At 41.2% G+C, this 15,890-nt stretch overlaps 1 protein-coding gene across 2 annotated transcripts in view; it reads right to left on the minus strand.

Moving 5' to 3' along the window:
- The window catches only part of colec12 (collectin sub-family member 12), a 142,438-nt gene that overhangs the window by 106,079 nt on the left and 20,469 nt on the right, over positions 1–15,890 (minus strand). The gene's annotated exons all lie outside the window — the stretch shown is intronic.

The following is a 15,890-nucleotide window of genomic DNA, read 5'->3' on the forward strand; positions in this document are numbered from 1 at the left end:
TGGACATTGAACCGATGAACATACCTCACTACTTTTTTATTTTTTTTGCACTACTTTTTAAATTTAACTATTATATATAGTATATGTATTTACTGTAATTCAGTCTTTTCACTCTCAATTATTATATATTGGATGGTACTGCTGTTGCAAAGTTAACAAATTTTATGACATTTGCCAATGATATTAAACCTGATTCTGATTGTGATTCTTAACTATGACTGCCCTGGTATAAACTTGAATGATGCTAAAGACTTACTGAAAGGACCCAGGATCCTAACCAAATCATTTGATGCAGCTGTGGACATTTTGTTCTGGTTTCCCACCAAAGAAATGGACCTTTATTTATACCAAGTATCCTTGCATGTTCAATTTGCTTGCAGCCTGAGTGATTTCAGATGCTCATTTCTCCACAGCCTCTCATGTGGGAACATGTCCTGTCTGTATCCCCATCTGTCTCTGTGCCAAACTGTGCTGACATGCACTGCACAGGCTGCATATGTTGTGACTGGCTGATTGATTGGGGGCTGATCTGATTAACAGTCTATAAAGTTGGAATTGCCATTTTCCTTGATCTATCAAAACACAGACTGGTGTAGTATCACTGCATAATGTTTTTGTTGATGCATGCATATGTTCACTGATTGGAGAGGTCTTGCACTTTGTACTTGTGTTGTAGCAGTGGTTCCGGCATAATTTGTCACAATGGTTTTAGAGCTAACCTCAAATAAATAAAACACATCTTCCAGTGATCTCTCTGCTTCCCACATTTCACTCTGTACACTCTGCATGATGCTTCACTACAAACCAGCAGCCTACTGGGGATTAATATACATTGGTGAGGAGGTCAGGATGGAAAATAAGTGAACTTGACTGAAGCGATTAAGTTGTGGTATACATGAAGCAACCATAGAGTCAGTCATAGAAAAGAATCATAGAGCCTTTTGTATGGTTTTACTGCTTAAATACTCTGGCTACAAATATAGAGTCATAGAATAGTCAAAGAACACTACAGTATAGAAACAAGCCCTTCAGCCCATCTAACCTGTGCTGAACCATTAATCTGCCTAGTCCCATCAACCTTCACTTGGACCATACCCCTCCCTGCCTATCCCTTCCAGGTAGCTATCCAAATTTCTCTTAAATGTTGAAATTGAACCCACGTTCACCGCTTGCACTAGCAGCTCACTCCACACTCCCATCAACCTCTGAGTGAAGAAGTTCCCCTCATGTTCCTCTTAAACATTTCACCTTTCACCCTTCACCCTTAACCCATGACCTCTCGTTGTAGCCTCGCCCAACCTCAGTGGAAAAAGCCTGCTTGCATTTACCCTGTCCATACCCCTCATAACTTTGTATACCTCTATCAAACCTCTCCTCTCAGTCTTCTGCGTTCCAGGTAATAAATTCCTAACCTATTCAACCTTTAACTATCCACCTGGGCTCGTATGGAAACTTGGGTGATTAGCAGCCTCACTAACAGCCATGTGACTCAGCAGTGAGAAAGCCTCCTTTCATAAGCAATATACGTCCACGGTCGATATGATTTGGGCTTCAGCCAAACAGGAATGTTGTGTAAATACTGGCCATACACAACTGTCAGTCGGCAAGAAATAACAGATCATACACCACTTAAAAATATAAAAGTATATTTACAAATTTCAGATTTATCAAATAGTTAGTCGGAAAATGGAAAATAATAAAAGGGCCCATTACAATTAACCCAGTCCAAATGTGCACATAAATTTAGAGCTCATACTGGAGTGACGTGTTGGACCCACAGTCTGCATGAAAGCAAACACCACATCCCTAATGTCGTTTGAAATGCACGTTGAACAAATGGGTGCTCTCTCTCGGGAGTATTGACCTCCTTCCTTGGACCCATTCACCTGCACAAAGCACTTTTGTGCAACAGGAATGCTCCTTCCTACAGCAGCCTCAGCCATAGAACATAGAAATCTACAGCACATTACAGGCCCTTCGGCCCACAATGTTGTGCTGACCATGTAACCTACTCTAGAAACTGCCTAGATTTTTCCCATCACATAGCCCTCTATTTTTCTAAGCTCCATGTACCTATCTAAGAGTTTCTTAAAAGACCCTATTGTATCTGCCTCTACCACCATCGCTGGCAGTGCATTCCATGCACCCACCACTCTGTGTGAAAAAACTTACCTCTGACATCCCCCTTGTATCTACTTCCAAGCACTTTAAAGCTATACCCCCTTGTGTTAGCTATTTCAGCCCTGGGAAAAAGCCTCTGGCTATCCGCACAATCAATGTCTCTCATCATGTTATACACCTCTATCAGGTCACCTTTCATTGTTGCTCCAAGGAGAAAAGGCCAAGTTCACTCAACCTATTAGTGGGATTGTATTACAGACCAACCAATAGTCAATGAGAATTGGAAGAGCAAATCTGCAGAGAGATAGCAGGCAACTGCAGGAAATATAAAGTTGTGGTGGTAGGGGATTTTAATTTTCCATATATTGATTGGGACTCCCATACTGTTAAGTGTCTAGATGGTTTAGAGTTTGTAAAATGTGTTCAGGAAAGTTTTCTAAATCAATATATAGAGGGACCAACTAGAGGGGATGCAATATTGGATCTCCTGTTAGGAAACGAGTTAGGACAGGTGACGGAAGTCTGTGTAGGGGAGCACTTTGGTTCCAGTGATCATAACACCATTAGTTTCAACTTGATCATGGACAAGGATAGATCTGGCCCTAGGGCTGAGGTTCTGAACTGGAAGAAGGCCAAATTTGAAGAAATGAGAAAGGATCTAAAAAGCATGGATTGGGACAAGTTGTTCTCTGGCAAAGATGTGATTGGTAGGTGGGAAGCCTTCAAAGGAGAAATCTTGAGAGTGCAGAGTTTGTATGGTCCTGTCAGGATTAAAGGCAAAGTGAATAGGAATAAGGACCTTGGTTCTCAAGGGATATTGCAACTCTAATAAAGAAGAAGAGGGAGTTGTATGACATGTATAGGAAACAGGGAGTAAATAAGGTGCTTGAGGAGTATAGAAGTGCAAGAAAATACTTAAGAAAGAAATCAGGAGGGCTAAAAGAAGATGTGAGGTTGCCTTGGCAGTCAAAGTGAAGGATAATACAAAGAGCTTTTACAGGTATATTAAGAGCAAAGGGATTGTAAAGGATAAAATGGGTCCTCTTGAAGATCAGAGTGGTCGGCTATGTGCGGAACTAAAGGAAATGGGGGAGATCTTAAATAGGTTTTTTGTGTCTGTATTTACTAAGGAAACTGGCATGAAGTCTATGGAATTAAGGAAAACAAGTAGTGAGATCATGGAAACTGTACCGATTGAAAAGGAGGAGGTGCTTGCTGTCTTGAGGAAAATTAAAGTGGATATATCCCCGGGACCTGACAGGATGTTCCCTCGGACCTTGAAGGAGACTAGTGTTGAAATTGCAGGGGCCCTGGTAGAAATATTTAAAATGTCGCTGTCTACAGGTGAGGTGCCGGAGGATTGGAGAGTGGCTCATGTTGTTCCGTTGTTTAAAAAAGGATCGAAAAGTAATCTGGGAAAATATAGGCCGGTAAGTTTAACGTCGGTAGTAGGTAAGTTATTGGAGGAAGTACTAAGAAACAGAATCTACAAGCATTTGGATAGACAGGGACTTATTAGGGAGAGTCAACATGGCTTTGTGCGTGGTAGGTCATGTTTGACCAACCTATTGGAGTTTTTCGAGGAGGTTACCAGGAAAGTGGATGAAGGGAAGGCAGTGGATATTGTCTACATGAACTTCAGTAAGGCCTTTGAGAAGGTCCCGCATGGGAGGTTAGTTAGGAAAATTCAGTCGCTAGGTATACATGGAGAGGTGGTAAATTGGATTAGACATTGGCTCAATGGAAGAAGCCAAAGAGTGGTGGTAGAGAATTGCTTCTCTGAGTGGAGGCCTGTGACTGGTGGTGTGCCACAGGGATCAGTGCTGGGTCCTTTGTTATTTGTCATCTATATCAATGATCTGGATGATAATGTGGTAAATTGGATCAGCAAATTTGCTGATGATACAAAGATTGGAGGTGTAGTAGACAGTGAGGAAGGTTTTCAGAGCCTGCAGAGGGACTTGGACCAGCTGGAAAAATGGGCTGAAGAATGGCAGATGGAGTTTAATACAGACAAGTGTGAGGTATTGCACGTTGGAAGGACAAACCAAGGTAGAACATACAGGGTTAATGGTAAGGCACTGAGGAGTGCAGTGGAACAGAGGGATCTGGGAATACAGATACAAAATTCTCTAAAAGTGGCGTCACAGGTAGATAGGGTCGTAAAGGGAGCTTCTGGTACATTGGCCTTTATTAATCGAAGTATTGAGTATAAGAGCTGGAATGTTATGGTGAGGTTGTATAAGGCATTGGAGGCTGAATCTGGAGTATTGTGTTCAGTTTTGGTCACCAAATTACAGGAAGGATAGAAATAAGGTTGAAAGAGTGCAGAGAAGGTTTACAAGGATGTTGCCGGGACTTGAGAAACTCAGTTACAGAGAAAGGTTGAATAGGTTAGGACTTTATTCGCTGGAGCGTAGAAGAATGAGGGGAGATTTGATAGAGGTATATAAAATTATGATGGGTATAGATAGAGTGAATGCAAGCAGGCTTTTTCCAATGAGGCAAGGGGAGAAAGAAAAAACAGAGGACATGGGTTAAGGATGAGGGGGGAAAAGTTTAAAGGGAACATTAGGGGGGGCTTCTTCACACAGAGAGTGGTGGGAGTATGGAATGAGCTGCCAGACGAGGTGGTAAATGCGGGTTCTTTTTTAACACTTAAGAATAAATTGGACAGATACATGGATGGGAGGTGTATGGAGGGATATGGTCTGTGTGCAGGTCAGTGGGACTAGGCAGAAAATGGTTCGGCACAACCAAGAAGGGCCAAAAGGCCTGTTTTCTGTGCTGTAGTTTTTCTATGGTTTCTATTCTCATAAGGCATTTTCTCCAATCCAGGCAACATCCTTGCACTCTCTATAGTATCCACATCCTTCCTGTTGTGAGGTGACCAGAACTGAACACAGCCATCTTTTGATCTGTTATTTCAATGTATGATCGGTTATTTCCTGCCAACCAGCAATTGTGTATGAGCAGTATTCACACAACATTTGCTCAAATCAAGGTTTCTTTAATCAGAACATCACAAAATTCCTGTTTGGCTGAAGCCCAAATTGTATCAACCGCAGACATATATTGTTTCTCTGCAGCTCCCGCCAATATGACCCTGTAAACCACGCTGTCCATCACAAATCCCTCTCTGCCCTGCTCTCTTGAACTTTCTCCCGATTCTGCCATCCTGATTGGCTGACACAAGATTCCTAAATTGAACATCATAGCCCATATCTTTTAGCTGAAACCAAATATGCTAAAAGCAGAACACACAGCTTTTACAGATCTGCTAAAATGAAATACCCACAGCATAGTAGAAAAATCTTAACCAGGGCATTACACCATAACTCAGGTCCTCAAGCATCAACATCATCGTTAATTTTCTCTGCAGTGTTTCAATCTTATTTACATTTTTCCTATAGGTAGTTGACCAAAACTGCACACAATACTCCAAATTAGGCCTCGCCAATGTCTTACACAATTTCAACATGGCATTCAAACTCCTGTACTCAATCCATTGATTTATGAAAGCTAATGTGCTAGATGCTTCCTTTATGACACTATCTACCTGTGATGCTACTTTCAAGGAATTATGGATCTATATTCACAGATCCCTCAGTTCTGCTCACACTCCTCAGTGCCCTGCTGCTCACACTCCTCAGTGCCCTGCTGCTCACACTCCTCAGTGCCCTGCTGCTCACACTCCTCAGTGCCCTGCTGCTCACTTACCCTGGTTGGTCCTCCCAAAGTGCAATTCCTCACACTTGACTGCACTAAATTCCATCTGCTATTTTTCTGCCCATTTTTTCAGCTGTCCACATCCCGCTGCAAGTTTTGATAGTCTTCCTTGCTGTCTACTACACCTCAAACATGGTGTCATCCACGAGGAAAGGAAACCATCTAATACCACCCTCTCAGTTCTCCCGTGAAGCCAATGTTTAATCCAGTTTACTATCTCATCTTGAATGTCTATCCAAATACTTGCATGTCCAGTCCCTTCGAATACCTTCCAAAAACTTTCCCACTACTGATGTCAGGCTCACCAGTCTATAATTTCCTGGCTTACTTTTAGAGCCTTTCTTAAAAAACAGAACAACATTAGCTATCCTCAAATCCTCTGACACCTCATCTGTGGCTTAGGATGTTTTAAATATCTCTGCTATGGTCCTGCAAATTCTGCATTAGCCTCCCACAGAGTATGAGGGAACATCTTGTCAGGCCCTGGGGATTTATCCACTCCAATATGCCTCAAGACAGCAAACATCTCCTTCTCTAATCTGTATAGGGTCCATGACCTCACTGCTGCATTTCCTCACATCTACAGATTCTGTGTCCATCTCCCAAGTAAATACAGATGCAAAAAATCCATTTAAGATCTCCCTGTCTCTTTTGGCTCCATGCATAGATTACTATTCTGATCTTCGAGAGAACAAATTTTGTCCCTTGCTGTCCTTTTGCCCTTAATATATCTGTAGAAGCCCTTAGGAGTCTCCTTCACCTTGTCTAGTAGAGCAAACTCGTGCCTTCTTTTACCCTTCCTTCTTAAATGTTCTCTTGCATTTCTTATACTCCTCAACTACCTCATTTGTTCTTACCTGCCTATACCTGCTGTGCACCTCCTTCTTTTCCTTAACAAGGGCCTCAATATCTCTCAAAAACCAAGGTTCTCTAAACTTGTTATCCTTGCCTTTTATTCTGACAGAAATATATAATCTCTGTACTCCTAGAATTTCACTTTTGAAGGCATCCTACTTTCCAAGTACACCTTTGCTAGAAAAAAACCTGTCCCAATCCACACTTAACCTTTCCCCAATTTAGAAACTCAATCTGAGGACCAGATCAATTCTTTTCCATAATTGCCTTGAAACTTTAACCAATTTCCCCCTGGGATCAATAAAGTATGACTATGACTAATAGGATTATGATCACTGGGTGAAAAGTGTTCTACACAAACTTCTGTCGCCTGCCCTGTCTCATTCCCTAATAGGAGAACTAGTATTGCATACTCTCTGTTTGGGATTTCTATGTACTGAGTAAGAAACTTTCCTGAACAGATTTGACAAACTCTTTCCCATCCAGCCTTGTTACAGTATGGGAGTACCAGTCAATATGTGGAAGGGTTGGTGTTGGGACCATTTCTTTTTATGCTGTATATAAATGATTTAGACGATGGAATAGATGGCTTTGTTGCCAAGTTTGAAGATGATACTAAGATTGGTGGAGGGGCAGGTAGTGTTGAGGAAACAGGTAGGATGCAGAAGGACTTAGATAGATGAGGAGAATGGGCAAGAAAGTGACAAGTGAAATACAGTGTTGGAACATGCATGGTCATGCACTTTGGTAGTAGAAATAAATGTGCAGGCTATTTTCTAAAGGGGGGAAAATCCAGGATCTGAGATCCTTGTGCAGAACACCCTGAAGGTTAACTTGCAGGTTGAGTCGATGGTGAGGAAGGCAAATGCTATGTTAGCATTCATTTCAAGAGGTCTAGAATACATGAGCAAGGATGTGATGCTAAGGCTTTATAAGGCACTGGTGAGGCCACACCTTGAGTATTGAGAATAGTTGAAAGGGTTATCATACAAGGAACGTTTGATGGCTCTGGGTCAGTACTCGCTGGAATTCAGAAGGATGAGGGGGGATCTCATTGAGAACTTTCGAATGTTGGAAGCCTAGACAGAGTAGATGTGGAAAGGATGTTTCCCATGGTGGGAGAGTCTAGGACAGGAGGGCACAGCCCAGGACAGAAGGGCGCCCTTTCAAAAACAAAGATATGGAGAAATTTTTTTAGCCAAAGGGTGGTGAATTTGTGGAATTTGTTGCCACATGCAGCTGTGGAGGCCAGGTTGTTGGGTGTATTTAAGGCAGAGACTGATAGGTTCTTGATTGGACATGGCATCAAAGGTTACAGGGAGAAGGCTGGGAACTGGGGTTGAGGAGGAAATAGGAAAAAAAAAAGATCAGCCATGATTGAATGACGGAGCAAACTCAATAGGCCAGGTGGCCTAATTCTGCTCCTATGTCTTATGGTCTAAGTTAAAATCATCTACTATCAAACCTTATGTTTCTTACAACAGTCTGCCATCTGTCTAAAAATTTGCTCCTCTAAATCCCACAGATTGTTGGGTGGTCTATAGTATAATCTCATTAATGTGATCATACCTTTCTTATTCCTCAGTCCTACACATAAAGCCTGCTTAGACGAGCTCTCCAGTCTGTCCTGGCAGACCACTGACATGCTGTTTTCCCTGACTAATAACAGCACCCTCCCCCGTTTAATCCCTCCTGCTCTAAAACAACGGAACCCCAGAATATTGAGCTGCCAGTCCTGCGCCTCCTGCAACCAAGTCTCATGATTGGCTACAATGTCATAATTCCACATGCTGATCCATGCCCCTGAGCAGATCCGCCTTTCCTACAATATTCCATGTATTGAAGTATACACAACTTAGAACATTAGTCCTACCATGGTCAACCTATGGATTCCTGATGTTATTTGTAGACTTGACAACGTGTTTCTCCACAACCACTCCACTATCTGTTCTGTTGCTCAGGTTACCATCCACCAACAACTATAGTTTAATTGCCCCCCCCACCCGCCCTGCCATGCAGTACTAGCAAAACATCCCCCTAGGATATTAGCCCCCACCCCAGGTTCAGGTGCAAACTATCCCTTCTGTACAGGTCCTACATTCCTAGAAGTGTCCAATAATCCAAAAATATGAAGCCTTCCATCCTGCACCGCCTCCTCAGCCTTGTGGTCAACTGTATGATCTTTTTGCTTCTGGCCTCACTTGCATGTGTCACCAGTAGAAATTCTGTGATCCTGGCACTAGAGGTCCTGTCCTTTAAGTTTGCATCTAACCCCCTGAACTCACTTTGCAGGACCTTGTCACCTCTCCTTCTCATGTCCGTGGCCTCTGGCTAATCAGCCTCCCACTTAACAGTGCTGTGACCTGCTGAGATGTGTTGGTCCTGACAACCTGGACATCCTGTTGTCATCCACAGAACCTCCTTTCTGTTCCCCTAACCAATGAGTCCCCTATCAGTACAGCTTGCGTCTATGCCCCCTTCCTTTCTGAGCCATAGAGCTAGAGTCAGTGCCAGAGTCCTGACCGCTGTGCCTTTCATCTGCTAGATGATCACTCCCAACAGTATCCAAAGTGGTGTACTTGTTGTTGAGAGGAATGGTCACAGGGTTACTCTGCACTGGCTTCCTATCCCCTTCCCCCTCCTGACAGTCGATCAGTTACCTGTGTCCTGAAGCTTGGGTATAACTACTTCCATGTCTATTAACCCCTTAGCCTCCCGAATGATCTAAATTTCATCCAGTTGCAGCTTCACCTCCTTCACATGGTCTGTGAGAAGCTACAGCTGGATGCACCTCTTGCAGTGAGCTTGAGAACTTACAATTAGGCACGGTAACTTCAAATTCCAGATGAAGTAATGAGGTCTCTTTAGTGACAAGCACAAGAGAAGTGAAGTCCAAGCTAACTTTTGAGTTTTATAACTGCTAATCAGGGGATGTTGCAAGAAGCTGGCTCAGATTGGGTTGCAAATTGCTTGGGGATCATATGAAAATAATTTTTTTTCTATGTTTCATTCTAACAAGAAAGTGTAGGCAACGTTTTTGGAAATGTCACCATATGGATGTTTTAACCATGAATCAATAGATTGAATTTGGAGAGAGAAGGAAAACATGTGTTGAGCAACACACAAAAACACTGCAGTTCAGACAAGATTGGAGCAGCAGGGTAGCATAATATTTCACAGTGCCAATGACTGGGGTTTAATTTCTGCCACTGCTTGTGAGGAGTTTGCATGTTTTTCCTGTGACTGACTGGGTTTCCTCCAGGTGCTCCGGTTTCCTCCGACTTTCCAAAGATGTATGCGTTAGTAAGTCGTGGGCATGGTCGGTGGGCAACAGAAGCATAGGGCACCTGCAGGCTGCTCCCAGCACATTCTCAGACTGTATTGATCATTGATGCAAATGACATACAGTATTTCACACTATGTTTCGAGATACAGGTGACAAACAAAGCTAATCCTAAAGCCTTATTGTATCTATGGCTAGTGGGATGAGGGATATTCCCTCCATAGATGCTGCTTAATCCATTGAGTTCCTCCAGTGTTTTGTTTGTTGCTCCAGATGTTTGGCATCTGCAGTCTCCTTTGTTTTGTACTCAGTTGTATTTAATCAAATAGCCAAGTCTTTGAATGAGTCATGTTGATTTTCTTGATAAACAGTAAACAGCCCATACATTGACCAACACACACAAAATGCTGGAAAAGCTCAGCAGGCCAGGCAGCATCTACTAAAGAAAATAAACAGTCAATGTTTTGAGCTGAGACTCTTCATCAGGACATCGTGTATCTGAGATTCCTAGTCTTGGGCACTCATTGGTAGTCTTCTAGCACATGAACACAGAAAAACTTAAAACAATTAGAGGCCTATTGCTGTAGAATAAAGTGACATCATTTGACTCGGCTAGTATTTTATCAAACTGTTTCAGAAAAGGCAAGAGTAGATGTATGCAAGAGATCTAAATATTGAATTCAGATGACAGGTTGTAATTCCAAGCTTTCGGGGGGTGGGGGGGTGCAAATTTCATCTTTGGTCATGAGCACTAAATAGTACAAGAGTATTGAATCAAGGTTAGCCTCCCCCACCATTTGCACAGACATTGTGGACCAAAGGGGTCGATTCATGTGCTATATTGTTCTATGTTCTATTTACAGTGTGAATTGTGATTTATATTGAAACTCGTAGCAATACAGGAGATCACATGCAGAATCAGACTGATTATTATTGACATTTTTATTTGGGACAACTCTTAAAGAATGTAAACTGATCAAGATAATAGCCATGATTTCCTTCATTTATTTGATACATTATGCTGCTTAATTGGGACAGGAGACTGTGATGAAGAGTTTCTAACTAGTGCTAGACACAACACCATGCTTTGGGTGAACAGTTTTGAAATAGCATCAGTTGCATAAATGTTTTCATGTTCAAAAAGCAGTGATTTTTGTCACTGATAGCTGGTGAGAAATAACCAGTAAGACAACTCAGAACCATTTTGTTCACTGTGCTTTCAAGCATTCAGACTTGGAGGTGCCAGAAACAGCCAGGAATGAAAATGAAACAATTTCACTACTTCAGTTAGGCATTATGCATTACTGTTCAACAAATGATACTTCTAATTAAAACTTCACATTATTTGTGTCAAGATAAGTCTGTGAAATGGTCATACTGACCAGTTTACTAATAAGTTCTGGTGTCACATCAGCTAAGCAAATAGAAAGATATCTTTAGAAAGAATCATTGCAACAAACCAGAGATCAGATGCTTCAGCGTGGATAGAAAATTGGCTAACAGGAAACAACAGTAATGAAAGGTTTTTCAGGCTGGAGGAAGAGTGTGGTGGAATTCCCTCAGGATGGTTCAGGGGATGTTAATTATAACTGTAAGATATTATAGCTGGCATTTGGATGTACAGGAGACAATTTTAAAATCTGCAGAGGACACAAAACTTGGAGGATAGTAGAGGATCAGGAAATACAGACACGGACAGAGGGATTCAAATGGGCAGATAGGCAGTAGATGAAAATTAATGCAGGCATATGCAAAGTGTTACTTTTTAGTAGGAAAATTGAGCAGAAGCAATGTAAGCTAAAGGGCACCATTCCAAAAAGGGTACAAGAACAGAGGGGTCTAAAGTATAGGAAGAATGTGGCAGGGTAATTTAAGGAAGTGGCTAAAACAGCATAGTAGGTAAAGAGATACAGAGTCATGGACAAGGTAGTCATAATGTGTGTTTATAACATTGGTTGGACTACGATTGGCATATTGTGTATAGTGCTGGAAATGACACATCAAGAGAGATACACAATAAATTTTTAGAGAGGGTGCTGAAGAGCTTTTGGGATCATGTACTTTAGTTAGTTGAATGAACTATGTGGGATTCACCTTGGAACAGATGAGGTTGTGAGGGAATCTGATAGTGCTCTTTAAAATCCTAAAGAGTACAGATGGAGGAGATAGAGGAAAGCTGTTCTCACTGCCAGAAGGTGAAGAATAGCAAATTGTTTAACAAGAAGTGACATAAGGAAAGGTGATTTTTGCATGTGGATAGGATCTGGAATTTACCACCAGACTTCTGCAAACTTCATTCCAAACATGAATGCAACAGAAAAGGGAATAATTTGTTACAGAAAATCTTTTGTTCATTTAGCGTAAGGCGTTTATTAATTAATAAGTGATTTATCATTGTGACATGTACTGAGATAAATCAAGGCACTTTGTTTTGCACACTATTGATAGGAATCATTTCAAAACATATGTTGAAGTAGTACAAATGGAAAAAGTAATGGTAGAATGCAGAATATAGTGTTACAGTTGCAGAAAAGGTGCTGTGCAGATAGATGATAAGGTACAAAGGCCACAATGTGATCGACTGTGAGGCCAAGAGTTCATTCTAGTTAGAGACATGAACATTCTGACAATTAAGTGCTATCCAGAATTTGGTCTGAAGCTTTCAATGGCCCAGTGATTCAAGTATTCTTTTAGATAGTTTCTAAATGCTATGACAGTACCTGTCTCCACCACCACTAGGTGAAAGAAATTCTTTCTCAGATCCTCTCTTACCCTAAATCTATGCTCTCTGGTTATGGACACCTTTGCTATAGAGATGAGTTTCCTACTATTGATCATATCTGTACCCCTTATAAATTTGTACGGTATACTTTTATGAGGTCAACGCTGCCTACATTGCTCTAAGAAAACAAACACAGCCTATCTAATCTCTTCTCATAACTGAAACATTCTATTCCACACAACATGCCAGTACATCTCCTCTACAGATACTCCAATGCAATTATGACTTTCACACAGTATGGTGACTAGAACAGCACACAATGCTGCAGCTGTGGTTAACCAAAATTTTAACATTTTGTAAGTTTGTACTATGACCTCTATGCTCTGAAATCCTAAGCTACAGCTAATAAGACAAGCATTCCATGTTTTCTTCACTACCTTATCTTCCTGTGCTACTAAATACAAAATTCTCTAGACTTGTATACCAAGATCCCTTTGTTCCTCAATACTCCCCAGGCCCCTACCATTCACAGTGTATATCCCAGTCTTTTAAGACGTCATTGATTTTGGACTACCTGAAATCTTACTATTAGTACCTTCTACATTTACATCCGGGTCACTAATGTACAAGAAACAGAAGGGTCTCAGTATTGATTCCTGTGATACATCATGGTTGCAAACTTCCAAGCATAAAACCACCCTCCAAAATTACTGTCTGTCTTCAATTACCAAGGCAACTTTCGAATCAACTTTCAAACATGCCCTATGGTCTATAATCTTTTGGACCAAATGTTTATGCGGGACCTAGTTGAAAGCCTTACTGAAGTCACATAGACTATATTAAGAGCACTGCCTTCATCCATATAGGTTTTGCTTCTTCAAAAAATGTGCTTATATTAGTCAGATAGGATCTCCTACCAGCAAAGCCATGCTGCCTATCCTGGACTAATCTTTGCCTTTCCAAATGTAGGTGAGTAGTGTCCCTCATATTTCTCAACACCTTCCTTACCACTGCCGTTAGACTCATTAGCTTATAATCAACTGGCTTATCCTGTTGTCCTTCTTGAATAAAATGAGAAATTTTTACCGTCCAATTTGGATGGTAGAATTAAGGGGAGGTTTCTCTGGTGAGGGACACTAAGGTTGGTCTTGGTGCTTTTGTTTGGTGGGAGATGAAGAGAGAACACATTGGGGAGAACTGGTCATAGCATATGATCCAGTGGGAGACCTGTTTGTCCAAGATGGATTGCAAGTGACGTTCAGAAGGTGGTTTGGGCGGTTCACAGTGACCGAGGGCCCAGCATGCGAGTGACAGAAGTTCAAGATGAGCTCCAACTTGTGCACATTTGACTGTTTAATTAGAATGGGTCCTATTCTTTACTAACCCTTTAGTTAAGTTAAAATACAATTCCTTTAATCGTATGCAGTGTAAAGTCTGTTATTTTATGGCACTAATATGTAACAGGGTAGCAAATGACGCAGCATCCACACAAACCGGGGTTTGGAGTGGGATCGAGCCATCCCAATCTCATGAGTTTGGCGGGATTTGAGAGTGTCTTCCCCAGACTTATTCAGCCAAGGTAAACAGGGAGTTTCACTTATAAAATGCTTTGGGATTTCCCGCAATCTTTGGTCTCCTAATTTCCTTTTTTGTTAAGTACCCTCAATGTACATTCTGTCCTCATGTATTTTCAATACTCTATACCTGCTATATACTTTCTATTTCTTATTCTCAAACCCTCAATACCCTTGACACTTGGGGCTTTCTAGACTTGTCTTCCTAACCTTTCATCCTTACAGGCAGACATTGGCTTTTAACTCTCATGATTTCACTTTTAAAAGTCTCCCACTAGATTTATAGCTGGTATATTTTTACCCAATCCTGTTTTATGACATTGAATTTTTCCTTCCTCCACTTCAGGACCTTAATTTCTGAATCACCCTTGTCCCTTTCCAGAATTACCTCACCCACAGACACTTTAGTTACTTTCCTGGCTTCCCTGTCCCTTCTCCAATAATGTGGGTGACCTATTGATTACTGGCTTAAGAAGCTGTTCTGGATGATCTTTAAAAATCACATGCCCTCTTAAGACTTGCACCATAAGTTGACACCAATTAAAACTGGGGAAGATGAAATACCATATTACAGGCAGCCTCCAATCGATGACAGGGGTCCATTCCTAAGAACTGTTTGTAACCTGAACTGTTTCCAGCTTTGAAATGAATTAAAGCAGGGTATTGGTTATGCAACTCGATGGGAGGGAGGGGACATAGGGAGGCATTGATGGAAAAGAAGGCCAGTGGAAATACTCTTTTTCCACTGAGAAGATGATGGCTGCAGCCCGCAACAGTTGACAAGTACATCCCCATCCACCTCACCGGTCTCTTAAATATTCTGCATCCATTCTGCTAGTCTTCCAAATACTTACTCATTTGTAAGGGCATCCAGAAGTTGAGCATTTGTAACCTTATTTGCCTTTGAACATCTCTGAGGATAGATGCTCCTCTAAGTTCCCTGACTGTTGGAAGGCCTGTAATTTAACCCTAGAAAGTGATCACCCCGTGTTTCCACACATATGGCCTCCTTTGAAGAACCTAAAATTATTCAAATTATGGCATACGGTACTTACATTTAGACCTCTCAATACACATCGATAATTGAGCAAGGAAGTTGTTTTCCTGTCCATTTATTTTTAGTTATCTATAACAAGGGTTGTTACAACAATATTAAAGAGAATCTTTAGTACATAACTTCATTCGCCAATTCTAATAGACAAAATATACCATAAATACATTTGACTTCTACTGACAGTTTAGGCAAGCCGTCAATACTGGTATAACCACATCCGCACTGCATCTCCTTCTACATTAAATGTTTCAGTTGTATATAATATTATTACTAAATATTTTATTAGAGCTATTAAAATATAAGAAATAGGCTTCAAGAGATTAAAAAAGCACATTACACCAAACATATTCTGCTACCATTGTGTAAACTCAGGGTAAGATACCCATCAGAAAATGATGCTTTTTAACTAATGTGCTCAATCTCTCTCCTTGATGTAACTTTCCGATGTCTACACTAGATGGTATTTTAGGAAAGAATTCTTTATGATAGGACTTAATCAGTTGTTAATACCACTTTAAATGTATTTTCTGCAAATGCTGAAGGAATTTCATT

This window comes from Mobula birostris, chromosome 1 (genome assembly GCF_030028105.1).
Source record: "Mobula birostris isolate sMobBir1 chromosome 1, sMobBir1.hap1, whole genome shotgun sequence".
Lineage (NCBI taxonomy): Eukaryota > Metazoa > Chordata > Chondrichthyes > Myliobatiformes > Myliobatidae > Mobula > Mobula birostris.